The sequence below is a fragment of the Camelus dromedarius genome, chromosome X (genome assembly GCF_036321535.1).
Source record: "Camelus dromedarius isolate mCamDro1 chromosome X, mCamDro1.pat, whole genome shotgun sequence".
In the NCBI taxonomy this organism is placed as follows: Eukaryota; Metazoa; Chordata; class Mammalia; order Artiodactyla; family Camelidae; genus Camelus; species Camelus dromedarius.
Window position 1 is genome coordinate 18,074,279 of NC_087472.1, and position 12,682 is coordinate 18,086,960.

The following is a 12,682-nucleotide window of genomic DNA, read 5'->3' on the forward strand; positions in this document are numbered from 1 at the left end:
CTCTTTCAGTCAGAAGGAACACCTGTTGGGCAAGTAATTTTCTGGAAGGAATGGAATTTTACACCTGTCACAGAGACCATTGCCTGTTAGGCCTTCTAAATTAGAAAAGGTTAATTATTTCATGTCTGGCTATAACGACTTCATTGAGGTTTCTTGTGAAATCTGATTAGAAGGCAAGTATCTGACTGTTGGCTTGATAGAGACCACCACTGTGTCTTCTGCAGCTGGGCCAGTATGCCTAAACTGAGAGCAGAGCACATGCGGTGTTTGGCAATGAAGAGTACTGAGTTGACAGTAAAGAGTTTAGAGAGTTGGCATTCATCACACATATACTACTGCAGCTTATTCCTTGTATCTAAGGAATTTAAAACATGAAAATCTTGGAGTTTTCCAATTTTAGGCATGATAGAAATAAGTCTTATTTAGACCACATCAGGGTATTTTTTGGTTTGTTTTGCAATACGCTAATTTAACAATTGAGGTTAAAAGACTATGAGGCTTTAAGCACTGCTTCCATTTCCAAAATTATACGAATTGTGGGACACTGATCCAGACGATGTGGTTCCCATGGCCCATCAACTTGCAACCAATGTTTGTTTGCGTGTTCTTCATTTTTCTATCCCCTTGCCAGCTGCTCAGTTGGCTACTACATTCAACTCTGGCCTTGCATCTACAACATACACGAATGGGCCTCCCTTCAAGGGCTTCATTAATAGCTTTCAGCATCTGCTCACATTCCAAGCATCAAGTATTAAATCCAGAGAGGGACTGGCATATGCTGCATTGTTCGCTCGTAGAAAATGAAAACACAAGAATGTGCTCTCAACTACTTAACTTTAAATTTCCAACCATTGCTGACTTAAAACAGAAAAGTTACAAGAGACCTTTTTTTTGCACATGCATGTTTGTGTGTGCATGCATATGTGTATACACACATTTGTTTCTAAATGCATAGAAAAAGATCTGAAATTATTCACATCAAATGCACATTAGTATGTTAATGTTTACCCACTAGGATTGGGATGAGGTGTGAGGATGTAGGGAAATTTCACTCTTTATACTATATGGGCATTTCCGTATTGTTTGAATTTTTAATAACAATTACACAATCCCCTTATTAAAAATAAAAACTAAAATATATACAAGCATAGAAAAAAGTTGGTAGGGGCTCACATCAAAGTATTCCGAGTTGTTACTTCTGGAGGGTAGCATTAGAAAGAAGGACTTTTGCCTCTTTATAGATTCTGTATGTTTTAAAATTTTAAATGGTTGGATTATGGGCATATTTTTTCTTTTTTATATGTAACACTATGGTATTTTTATTTTTTATGTTTTTTTAATTTAAGTATAATTGACATAACGATTTTACAACAGTTCCAGGTGCACAACATAGTGATCCAACAATCAAATACATTACAAAATGATCATCATGGCAAGTCCAGCAACCATCTATCACCATACAAAATTATTACAGTTATTAACTATATTCTTTATGCTGTATATTAAATCCTCATGACTTACTTATTTTATAACTGGCAGTTTGTACCTCTTAATCCCCTTCACCTATTTTACCCAACCTCCCACCCCTCTCCACTCTGGAAATCACCAGTTTGCTCTCTGTATCTATAAATCTGTTTCTGCTTTGTTTTGTTTGTTGATTTGTTTTGCTTTTTAGATTCCACGTATAAGTGAGATCATATGATACATGTCTTTCTCCGTGACTTATTTTACTTAGTATAACTCCCTCTAGGTCCACCCATGTTGTCACAAATGGCAAAATTTCATTCTTTTTTATGACTGAGCTATATTCCATTGTGTGTGTGTGTGTGTGTGTGTATCACATCTTCTTTATCCATTCATCTGCTGGTGGACACTTAGGTTGCCTCCATATCTTGGGTATTGTAAATAATGCTGCAATGAACATACGGGTTCATGTCTTTTCAAATTAGTATTTTTATTTTCTTTGGACAAATACCCAGAAGTGGAATTGCTGAATCATATAGTAGCTCAATTTTTAATTTTTGAGAAACCTCCGTACTGTTTTCCATAGTGGCTAAACCAATTTACACTCTCACCAACAGTGCACAAGTGTTCCCATTATTTACTTTACAAATGAAGACATTGAGTGCACAAGGGTTTTGTTTTCTCTACATCCTAATCAATACTTGATTTTGTTCTCTTTTTGGTGACTGCAATTCTGACAGGTGTGAGGTAATATCTCATTATGGTTTTGATTTGCATTTCCCTGATAATTAGTGATGTTGAGCATTTTTTTCATGTGTCTGTTGGCCATCTGTATGTCTTCTTTGGAGAAATGTCCATTCAGGTCTCTGCCCATTTTTCAGTCAGGTTATTGGGGGAGGGGTGTTATATTGAGTTGTGTGACTAAAAAGACAACTTATTGAATGGGAGAAAATATTTGCAAGTGGCATATCTGATAAAAGGTTAATATCCAAATTATATAAAGAAATCACACAACTCAATAGCAAAAAAATACTATCGTATCTTAAAATCAAACTTTTAAATTACATTAAAAAGAAACATAGTTATAGAAAAGTGTTCTCTACCTCATAAATTTTGTTACTGTCTATTACTTGCAGGTAGTCATGTGGTACTCTCATGTGCTAGTGGTATGATTTTAAGTCTAACAACCTCCATTTTGTTTCCCCAACATCACTGAAGGATTTGGGGTTATAAACAAATCATAGTTATATGAGTCTTGGCCTGATTGAAGAAAGTTGGCGAGTGGAGCATAAGCTTTCTGTGCATTCCATAGAATGTAAGCATCACAAGATTAGAGATCTTGTCTGCTTTGTTCACCACCACATTCCCAACAGCTGTCATTTTTGCCTGGCTTATAGTAGATGTTCAATAAATATTTGTTGGATGAATAGGTGAATGAAACTTCAAATCAAAAGACAAAGTGAGCCACTCAGAGATCTATATGGTGAAAGAGAAGGGGGTTTGCCATGTAGATGGTAAGAGAAGAAGAGAGGAGCATGATTTAATAGGGGAAGAAACCCACTGTACTGGGGAGTCAAGAGATCTGGATCTAACTGACTGGATGGCTGACCTTGGACAGATCTTTTCTTGTCTCTAGGACTCAGTGTCCTCATTTATAAAAGTAAGAGGATTAGAGTAAATCTATCATATTCAAACTGTTTGTAACAATGGGCCCATATTATTTAAAAGAAACGCAAAAACATGTAAAATGGTTACAAATGTAAAAATTCATACAATTGTCTGAGATGATATTCACCTAGTGTTAATGATGGTTATTTACGGAGGGTTTTTTTTTACTTCATTTTTCTCAATTACTTGAATATTTTATAATGATCATGTATCATTTTTACAAAACTAAACATCACTGTGCCACTGTGCTATTTAAAGTGATGAGCAGCCTATGAAAATAAAAGAAATAAAAGAAGTATTGCAATTACCCAACAGGATTAAAAGGGAGGCCCTGAGGGTTAAAATCCCTCCTGGTAAGATCAAGCCTCCTTCAGACTTGATACCTCTCTGGAAAATATCAAACGGGGGCCCAATATTCTGTATGCTCCTGGTGAGACCACCACTCCACCTTCCCTTATAATCTCCATTATCAGCCATTACGTACTACCTAAGACATCATTCTCAAGAAGAGGCTACGTTTAAAACTGACCATCTGCCTCCAGCCAAGAGATCACAGGACTCATGATTCTCTAAATGCATATTCACCTTAATCATCAGAAAAAGTTCAAACCACCTAGGGGGAGGGTGTATCTCAGAGGTAGAAAACATGCTTAGCATGCACAATGTCCTGGATTCAATCCCCAGTACCTCCGTTAATATAAAACAAATAAATTAATTAAATAAACCTAATTCCCTCCCCCCTCCCCAAAATTTTTTTGTCAGTTTTTGTCAAACTACTTAGATCACCCATTATCACTCACATTCTTTTCCACATGGAAATGAATTCCCATATCCCCTAATCTGGCTCACTCTATCACCCCTCCCCAACCCTTCCAAACCCTTCTCTCCTGCTCTCTGCAAAATCCCCAACATCCTCAACTTCCCCAAAACTTCCCCTGAACTTCTTACTTTCTCAAAAACCTGGATCCCCTCAGAGGATCCTGCTTCCTGTACTGCCTTCTCAAGTGGTGGACATTTTCCCTCACACCCGATGTCCCACTGAACACAGAAGTTGGGTATGTGTCCTAGCTCGTCCTTGGCCCTTTCTATCCGTGGGTCCTCCCTAAACCCCCTGGCCTAGCTCCTTTCAATCAGTTTGCTGTCAGACTACATCATCTACTACACCTCCTTATTGCAGTTATCTATCTACCCTCCTCCTGTTCAAGCTTCATTATTCATTGATGATTTTAGCTCATGGTTCATTGTCTTTCTCACAACTGCTCATGTCATCATTCTTAGAGATTTCAATATCTATGTGCAGTCTACCTACATACATTGTCCACACTTTAAGCAATCCATGTAATACTCTGGTCTCTCAGTTGCTTGCTTCTACTCAAAGATCTCGTTCTCTTACCAACCCCAGCCATCCATGCCTGCACTCATTTCCTAACCTTTGTCATTACAAATTATCACATCACCTTAAAAAAATCTCAGTTTTAAACACATCACTCTCTTCTCTTTTTAATTCCCTCTAATACCACCACTCCAACAATCCTCCCCCACCAGCCATTTTTTGCTCTCTGTCACCCCCTCATATCCTTGTTTCCATGCTTATCCTGCTTAAATTCCATGGTCCATTGTTATAATCACTCCTAGGCATCCATCCTCCACTCTCCAACTCCCTCTCCCACCATCATACTTACCTGGAAACACCTGAGTCAAGGTTAAATTCAACTCTCCATCTTCTCTACATCTCCATCCCAGCAACTGATTCTAGATGGAGCAAGTTTCAATTTAGACTTTATGACCTCAAATCATAAGTAGGCTCTCATTCTCCCTAGAAGTTATTCCCAAATTTTTGTCTCTAACTTTGAACTCTTTCCTGAATTCCAGGCTCATATAGCTAACTGCCTACTGTACTGGACATCTTCACTTGAATGTCTAATAGGCATCTCAAATTTAATTTGTCCAAACTCAGACCATGATTTTCCCCTATATTAACTCTTTTACACTCACCAGCTCAGCTGTTGCTAACTTCATCTTTGCAGTTCCTCAAACCAAACACCTTGGATTTGATTCATTTCTTTATCTGGGCCTCTCACTCTCTATTCATCAGCAAAGCTTTTTGGCTCTACCTTCAACACGTATTCATAACCAAATCACTTCTCACTACCACTATGGCTGTCACTCTCCGACCCAAGCTCCCCTTATCTCTTGCTTGGATTACCTCAGTGTCCTCCTGTTATGGGTTAAATGTGTCCCCCAAAAGGTGTTGAAACCCCAACACTCAGTACCTCAGAATGTGACCTTAGTTTGGAAATAGAGTCATTGCAGATGTAATTCAATAAGTTAAGATGAGGTCATACTGTGAAGAACCTCAACAGCTACTACTTAGGGCAAAGAGGTAGAATTAATCTTAAATAGAAAATCTAATATTTTGACAGACATGATGTAGACAACAGTAGATTTCATAACTTCTCATTCTAAAAGTAAAGTAAGCAGACATAAGATAAATGAAAAGGATATCAAGATATCATGCTGGAGTTCAGAAAAAGAATGGAGGTTTATGCGATTTTTTTTAAGATTTCAAAAAATGCTACGATATTTTCTTTTCAGAACTTTGTATGGTCTTTGATAGGAGTGCGCCCTCTAGTGACTCCAGCGATGACTTGCAAGTGAACAGGCACCTTAAGTCTAACACAGGAACTTGAGGAATTTCAAATTTTCCTCTAAAGGTGAAAAAAGGAAAATGATCTATCTGATTTTAATCTTTAAAAGATTGTCTTCTTTTTAAAAGTTTATGACATCAACTTCAGTTCACTTTTATAATTCTCCTTTTTCAACATAAAGGAAATAAATCCCTTGCTAACAGTGTCTTTGGGCAATGAGTTCATGAGTGTTTTACTTTCTTCTTTTCCATGTAAGCATGCATTACCTTTAATTTTAAAAAATTTTTATTTTGAAGTGTTATAATCAGATAGAAAACTAGAGATATCATAATAAGTACCTCTGAATATACCACCCAGATCTCTAGAATTATAATATTTTGCCTTATTTGTTTCAGAGTTTTTCATTATTTTCTATTTTTAAAACTTATAGAAAAGTTACAAGTACAGTTCAAAGGACTTTTTTTAGTTGATGATTTGATGCCCCAAATACTTTAGTATTTAATAGGCGCAAAGACATTTTCCTACATAACCACAATACAACCATTTTCAGAACTTGTTTAAGTTCTATTAAGAAAATTTTCAGAACTTGTTTAAGTTCTATTAAGGAGGGATGAACTAATTTGGAGTGCTGGAATCCAAGCAAGGTGAGGAAGATGACTATTTCTGTAGACAGCCTGGCATGGGATGGAGAAATATCTATTTAGGTCTTTTGCCCATTTTTTGATTGGGTTATTTGTTTTTTGGATATTAAGCTGTATGAGCTGTTTGTTCATTTTAGAAATTAGTTCCTTGTCAGTCACGTCATTTGTAAACATTTTCTCCCATTCCAAAGGGTGTCTTTCCATTTTGTTTATGGTTTCCTTTGCTGTGCAAAAGCTTTTAAGTTTATTTAAATCCCATGTGTTTATTTTTGCTTTTATATCTATTGCCTTGGGAGACTGCCTTAGGAAAACACTCCTATGATTTATGTCGGAGAATTTTTTTTTAATTATTTATTGAGTTATAGTCATTTTACAATGTTGTGTCAAACTCCAGTGCAGAGCACAATCCCTCAGCCATACATGAACGTACATATATTCATCGTCACATTCTTTCATTCGCTGTGAGCCACCACAAGATCCTGCACGTATTTCCCTGTGCTATACAGTATAATCTTACCCATCCATTCTATATATGCCTGTCAGTATCTACAAAATTTGAAATCCCAGTCTGTCTCCTCCCACGCCCCGCCCCCTGGCAACCACAAGTCCGTACTCTATGTCTATGAGTCTGTTTCTGCTTTGCACCTATGCTCCCCTTTACTCTTTTTAAATTCCCCATATGAGCGGTCTCACATGGTTGTCGGAGAATGTTTTGCCTATGTTCTCTTCTAGGAGATTTATGGTGTCCTGTCTTATGTTTAAGTCTTTAAGCCATTTTGAGTTAACTTTTGTGTATAGTGTGAGGGAGTGTTCTAACTTCATTTGTTTACATGCGGCTGTCCAGCTTTCCCAACACCACTTGCTAAAGAGACTGTCTTTTCTCTATCGCATATTCTTGCCTCCTTTGTTGAAGATTAATTGATGTTTCTGTTTTGTTTTGTCTGTTCACTTGTTTTGTTTTATAGATTCCACAAATAAGTAAAATCATACACTATTTATCTTTCTCTAACTTACTTCACTTAGCATAACACCCTCTAAGTCCATCCATGTTGTCACAAATGGCAAGATTTTATTATTTTTATGGTTGAGTAATATTCCATATATATTTTATATATATATATATTTATATACACACACACACACACCCCACACACATACCACATCTTCTTTATTTATTCTTCTGTTGATGGGTACTTGGGTTTCCTCCATATCTTGGTTATTATAAATAGAGCTGCAGTGAACATAAGAGAGCATATATCTTTCTGAACTAGTTGTTTTCATTTTCTTTGTATAAATACCCAGAATTGGAATTGCTGGCTGGTATGGTAGTTCTATTTTTAATTTTTTGAGGCACCTCCACGCCTTTTCCATAGTGGCTGCACCAATTTACATTCTCTCCAACAGGGCATGAAGGTTTCCTTTTCTCCACATCCTTGACAACACTTGATTTTGTTGTCTTTTGGGTGATTGCCATTCTGACAGGTGTGAGGTGATATCTCATTGTGGTTTTGATTTTCATTTCCCTGATGCTTAGTGATGTTGAGCATCTTTTCATGTGTTTGTTGGCCATCTGTATATCTTCCTTGGAAAAATGTCTATTTAGGTCCTTTACTCATTTTTTAATTTGATTGTTGGGTTTTTAAAATATTGAGTTGTGTGAATTATTTACATATTTTGAATATTAACCCCTTATCAGATACATCATTTGCAAATATCTTTTCCCATTCAGTAGGTTGCCTTTTCACCTTGTTGATGGTTTCCTTCACTGGGCAAAAGTTTTATTAAGCAGTCCCATTTGTTTATGTTTGCTTTTGTTTCCCTTACTTAAGGAGACATATACAAAAAAAATATTGCTAATACCAATGTCAAAGACCACATTGCCTATGTTTTCTTCTAGGAATTTTTATGATTTCAGGTCTTACATTTAAGTTTTTTAACCATTTTGAGTTTATTTTTGTATACGATGTAAGAAAGTGGTCCAATTTCATTGTTTTGCATGTAGCTTTCCAGTTTTCCCAACACCATCTATTGAAGAGACTGTTTTATCCCTAATTTCTGTATTTAAACCATTTACATTTAAGGTAATCATTGATATGTTAGGTTTTAAGTCTGCTATTTTATTATTTGTCTTATGTTTGTTTCCTCTGTTTCTCATTACTCTTTCTCTTATATGGTTTTCTTATGGATTACTTGAACATTTTTAGGAGTGCGTTTTGATTTATTTATAATGTTTTTAATATGTCACTTTGTATACTTTTCTTAATGGTTGCTCTAGGAACTACAATATACATAGGTAACTTACCAAAGTCTACTTTGAGTGAAGCATAGGAACTTTACTTCCATTTATGTTCCTTTACACTCTCCACTTTTTAAAAATAATTGGTTTAAATTCTCCAATGAAGACATACAAATGACCAATAGGCACATGAAAAAATGCTCGATATTGCTAATTACCACACAAATGCAAATCAAAACTACAATGAGGTATCACCACACCAGTCAGAATGGCCGTCATTAAAAAGTCGACAAACAATAAATGCTGGAGAGAGTGTGAAGAAAAGGGAACCCTCCTACACTGTTGGTGGGAATGTAATTTGGTGCAGCCATTATGGAAAACAGTATGGAGATTCCTCAGAAAACTAAAAATAAACTTACCATATGATCCAGTAATCCCCCTCCTGGGCATATATCAGCAGAGAACTCTAATTCAAAAAGATACATGCACCCCAATGTTCATAGCAGAACTGTATACAATAGCCAAGACATGGAAACAACCTAAATGTCCATCAGCAGATGACTGGATAAAGAAGTGGTGGTATATTTATACAATGGAATACTACTCGGCCATAAAAAATAATAACATAATACCATTTGCAGCAACATGGATGGATGGACCTGGAGATTGCCATTCTAAGTGAAGTAAGCCAGAAAGAGAAAGAAAAATACCATATGATATATCACTCATATGTTGAATCTAAAAAAAAAAGAAAAAAGCGAACACTAATGAAATTATCTACAAAACAGAAACAGACTCACAGATATAGTAAACAATCTTATGATTACCGGGGAAAGGGGGTGGGAAGGAATATATTTGGGAGTTTGAGATTTGCAAATGTTAGCCACTCTAAATAAAAATAGATTTTAAAAAATTTCTTCTGTATAGCACAGGGAACTATATTCAATATCTTATAATAACATTTAATGAAAATATGAAAACGAATATATGTATGTATATGCATGATGGGGACATTGTGCTGTGCACCAGAAATTGACACATTGTAACTGACTGTACTTCAATTTTTTTAAAAAATTGGCTTAAATATTTCCTTTACATACATAACCACCACATCAGATGGTGTTATACCTTTTGCTTCAATCATCAAATATGATTTAAGAAACTCACAAAAAATAAGATAGTCTATTATATTTACCCCTATTTTTACCCATTCTGATGTTCGTCCTTCCTTTCTGAAGTTCTAAGCCCTCTTCTGTTATAATTTCCTCTCTGATTAGAGAACCCCTTTAGCCATTCTTTAAAGATATGTTTGCTAACAACAAATTCTTAGTTTTAATTCGTTTAAAAATGTCTATATTTCTTCTTCATTCCTGAAGGATATCTTCATTAGGCATAGAATTCATAGTTGACAATTCATTTCTTTTCAGCACTTTAAAAATGTTGTGCCACTTCCTTCTGGTCTCTGTGATTTCAGATGATAAATACTCTGTCATTCACATTGGTGTTCCTTGTTAAGTAATGTGTCATTTATCTCTGGCTGCTTTCAAGAATTTCCTTGTCATTAGTCTTGTCAAAGTTTAATTATGATGTGTCTTGGGTTAATCTTTTTTGGAAGGGGGTGTTGCTCAGCTTCTTGAACTAGAAAGGTTATGTCTTTCACCAAATTTGATATGTCTCCAGCCAATATTTCTTTAAATATTCTATCAGCAACACTGTCTTCTTAGTCTCCTTCCAGGACTCTGATGACACAAATCTTAAATCTTTTGTTATAGGACCACAAGCTCTTTGAGATTTGCTCATTTTTTTAAATTCTATTTTATCTCAATCGTTCAGATTGTGTGAATTCTATCAAGCTGTCTTCAAACTCACTGAATTTATCCTTTGTCATCTCCATCCTGCTATTAAGCTTATCCAACAAGTGGGTTTTTTTAAACTTCTGTTATCATATTTTTCAGTCAGTCCTATAATTTCCATTCAGTCCTTTTTTAGCTTCTATTTCTTTGTTGAGTTTTTTTATTTTTTGTTTCAAGAAAATATGTAATTGCTTGTTGAAGGATTTTTTGATGAATGCTTTTTCAAGTTGTGATTTTCCTAGTTCTTGATATAATAAGAATTTTTCTATTTAAACCTGGACATTTTAGGTATTATAATATCTGGACCTATTCAAATTTTTTCTTTTAGCAGGCCTCCTCTGACACTACTTTAGCAAGGGAATGGGGGAGGGGGTACTGTCTCATTAATGTCAGGGTTGGGGGTGGTGTCCTGAATGTCCACTAGGCCTTCTATACCACCGTTCTAGTGGAGAAAAGGAAAGGCACCTTGTTACTGCCAAGTGGTGGTGGAAGTCCAGGCTTCCTATGTGGTCTCCACTGCCACTAAGGTGGAGGAAGAGGGGGTAAAGGGGAGGAGGGAGAGAAGATTGTTACTGCCCAGTGAGGATAGAAGTTCCAGCTCCTCAGTCAGCTTCTCTGACATTACCCCAGCAGTGAGGGTTGGGACAACTTATTACAATCTGTCAAGGGCAAAATGCTAGGTGCTCCACTCAGCCTTAGCTGCTATGGGTAGGGATGGAACCGCAGTTTTGTCTGCACTGTTTGGGTGTTACACAGTTATTATCTATATGTTGTCTATCTTGCTAGGCTGTCCCTTTCCTGGTCCTTTGGCTGAAGAGACCAGGATTTTCTTGAGACTCTTTTTGTTTGCACCTGTTGGCGTTTCTGGGTTGACAGTTCCTCCATTATTCACTCTGGGGCATATGAAGCAAAAAGGAACTCACCCTGGGTTTCAAAGTCTCTAGCAGGTCTTCCTTCTTCTCTTTCAGAGATCATTTAGAGTCTTCTTGTGTTTGTTTACATACAATGTACAAGGTTTTTAGCTATACTTAGTGGAAAGAATAGGGGAAAGTATACCTGTTCTACTCCTCCAGTAGTGGAAATCTTCATCTCTGTTATTGATTTCTAGGGTATCTCTGTTATGGTTTGTATTTGGTTCCCAGGGCAGCCGTAACAATGTACCAAAAACTGGGTGGTTTAAGACAACAGAAATTTATTGTATCACAGTTCTGGAGGCTAGAAGCCTGAAATCAAGGTGTCTACAGGGCCATTCTCCCTCTAAAACCTATAAGGGAAAATCCTTCCTTGTCTTTTCCTAGCTCCTGGTGTTTGCTCACAATCCTTGATATTCCTTGGCTTGCAGCTGCAGCACTTCAATCTCTGCCTCTGTTGTCACATGGTATTCTCCCTTCACGTGTCTCTGTATCTCCTTAGAAGGACATCAACCATGTTTGATTAAGGGTACCCTACTCCAGTATGACCTCATCTTAGCTAATTACATCTGCAGTCGTCCTATTTTCAAATTCAGTCACATTCTAAGCTATGCCTTCATCATATATTCTGGTAGAACACAACTCAACCAATAAAGTTATCCAAAACCATACTTTTATCATTTAAATGCTTTTGAACTTAAGACGTGTTTTATGGCCCAGAACATGGTCTGTCTTGACCTATATTCCATGGGAACTTGTAAAGAATGTGTGTTTGGGGGCTGTTGGATGAAGTGCTGTATAAATGTCACTTGAGTTATGCTAGTTGACAGTTTAGTTCAAGTCTCCTATGTCCTTTACTGATTTTCTGTCTACTTGTTTTATCAATTACTGAGAAAGGAGTGTCGAATTCCCTACATATAATTGTGGGTCTATCTATTGCGTTTCTCATGTCTATCAGTTTTACTTCATGTATTTTGAAGCTCTGTTTCTGTTTCTTGTTACTTTGTTTCTCGTTTTTTTTTTCCCTGTCTGTGGGTTACTTGGACACAGTTGGGCTTTGTGTGTGTGTGTGTGTGTGTATGTGTGTGTGTGTGTGTATGACGGGGGGGGAGGTATAATTAGCTTAGACTAAGAGAGGCTTCTCTTTTTTTTTAATAATCTTTTTGTTTTGGCTTTTAGCTTTCTTCTTCATTGCTTGAACTTGAGCATGATTTTAGTCTAAGAGCCTGGGGATTCAATGGAGTCCCAGCTATGGCCTCTC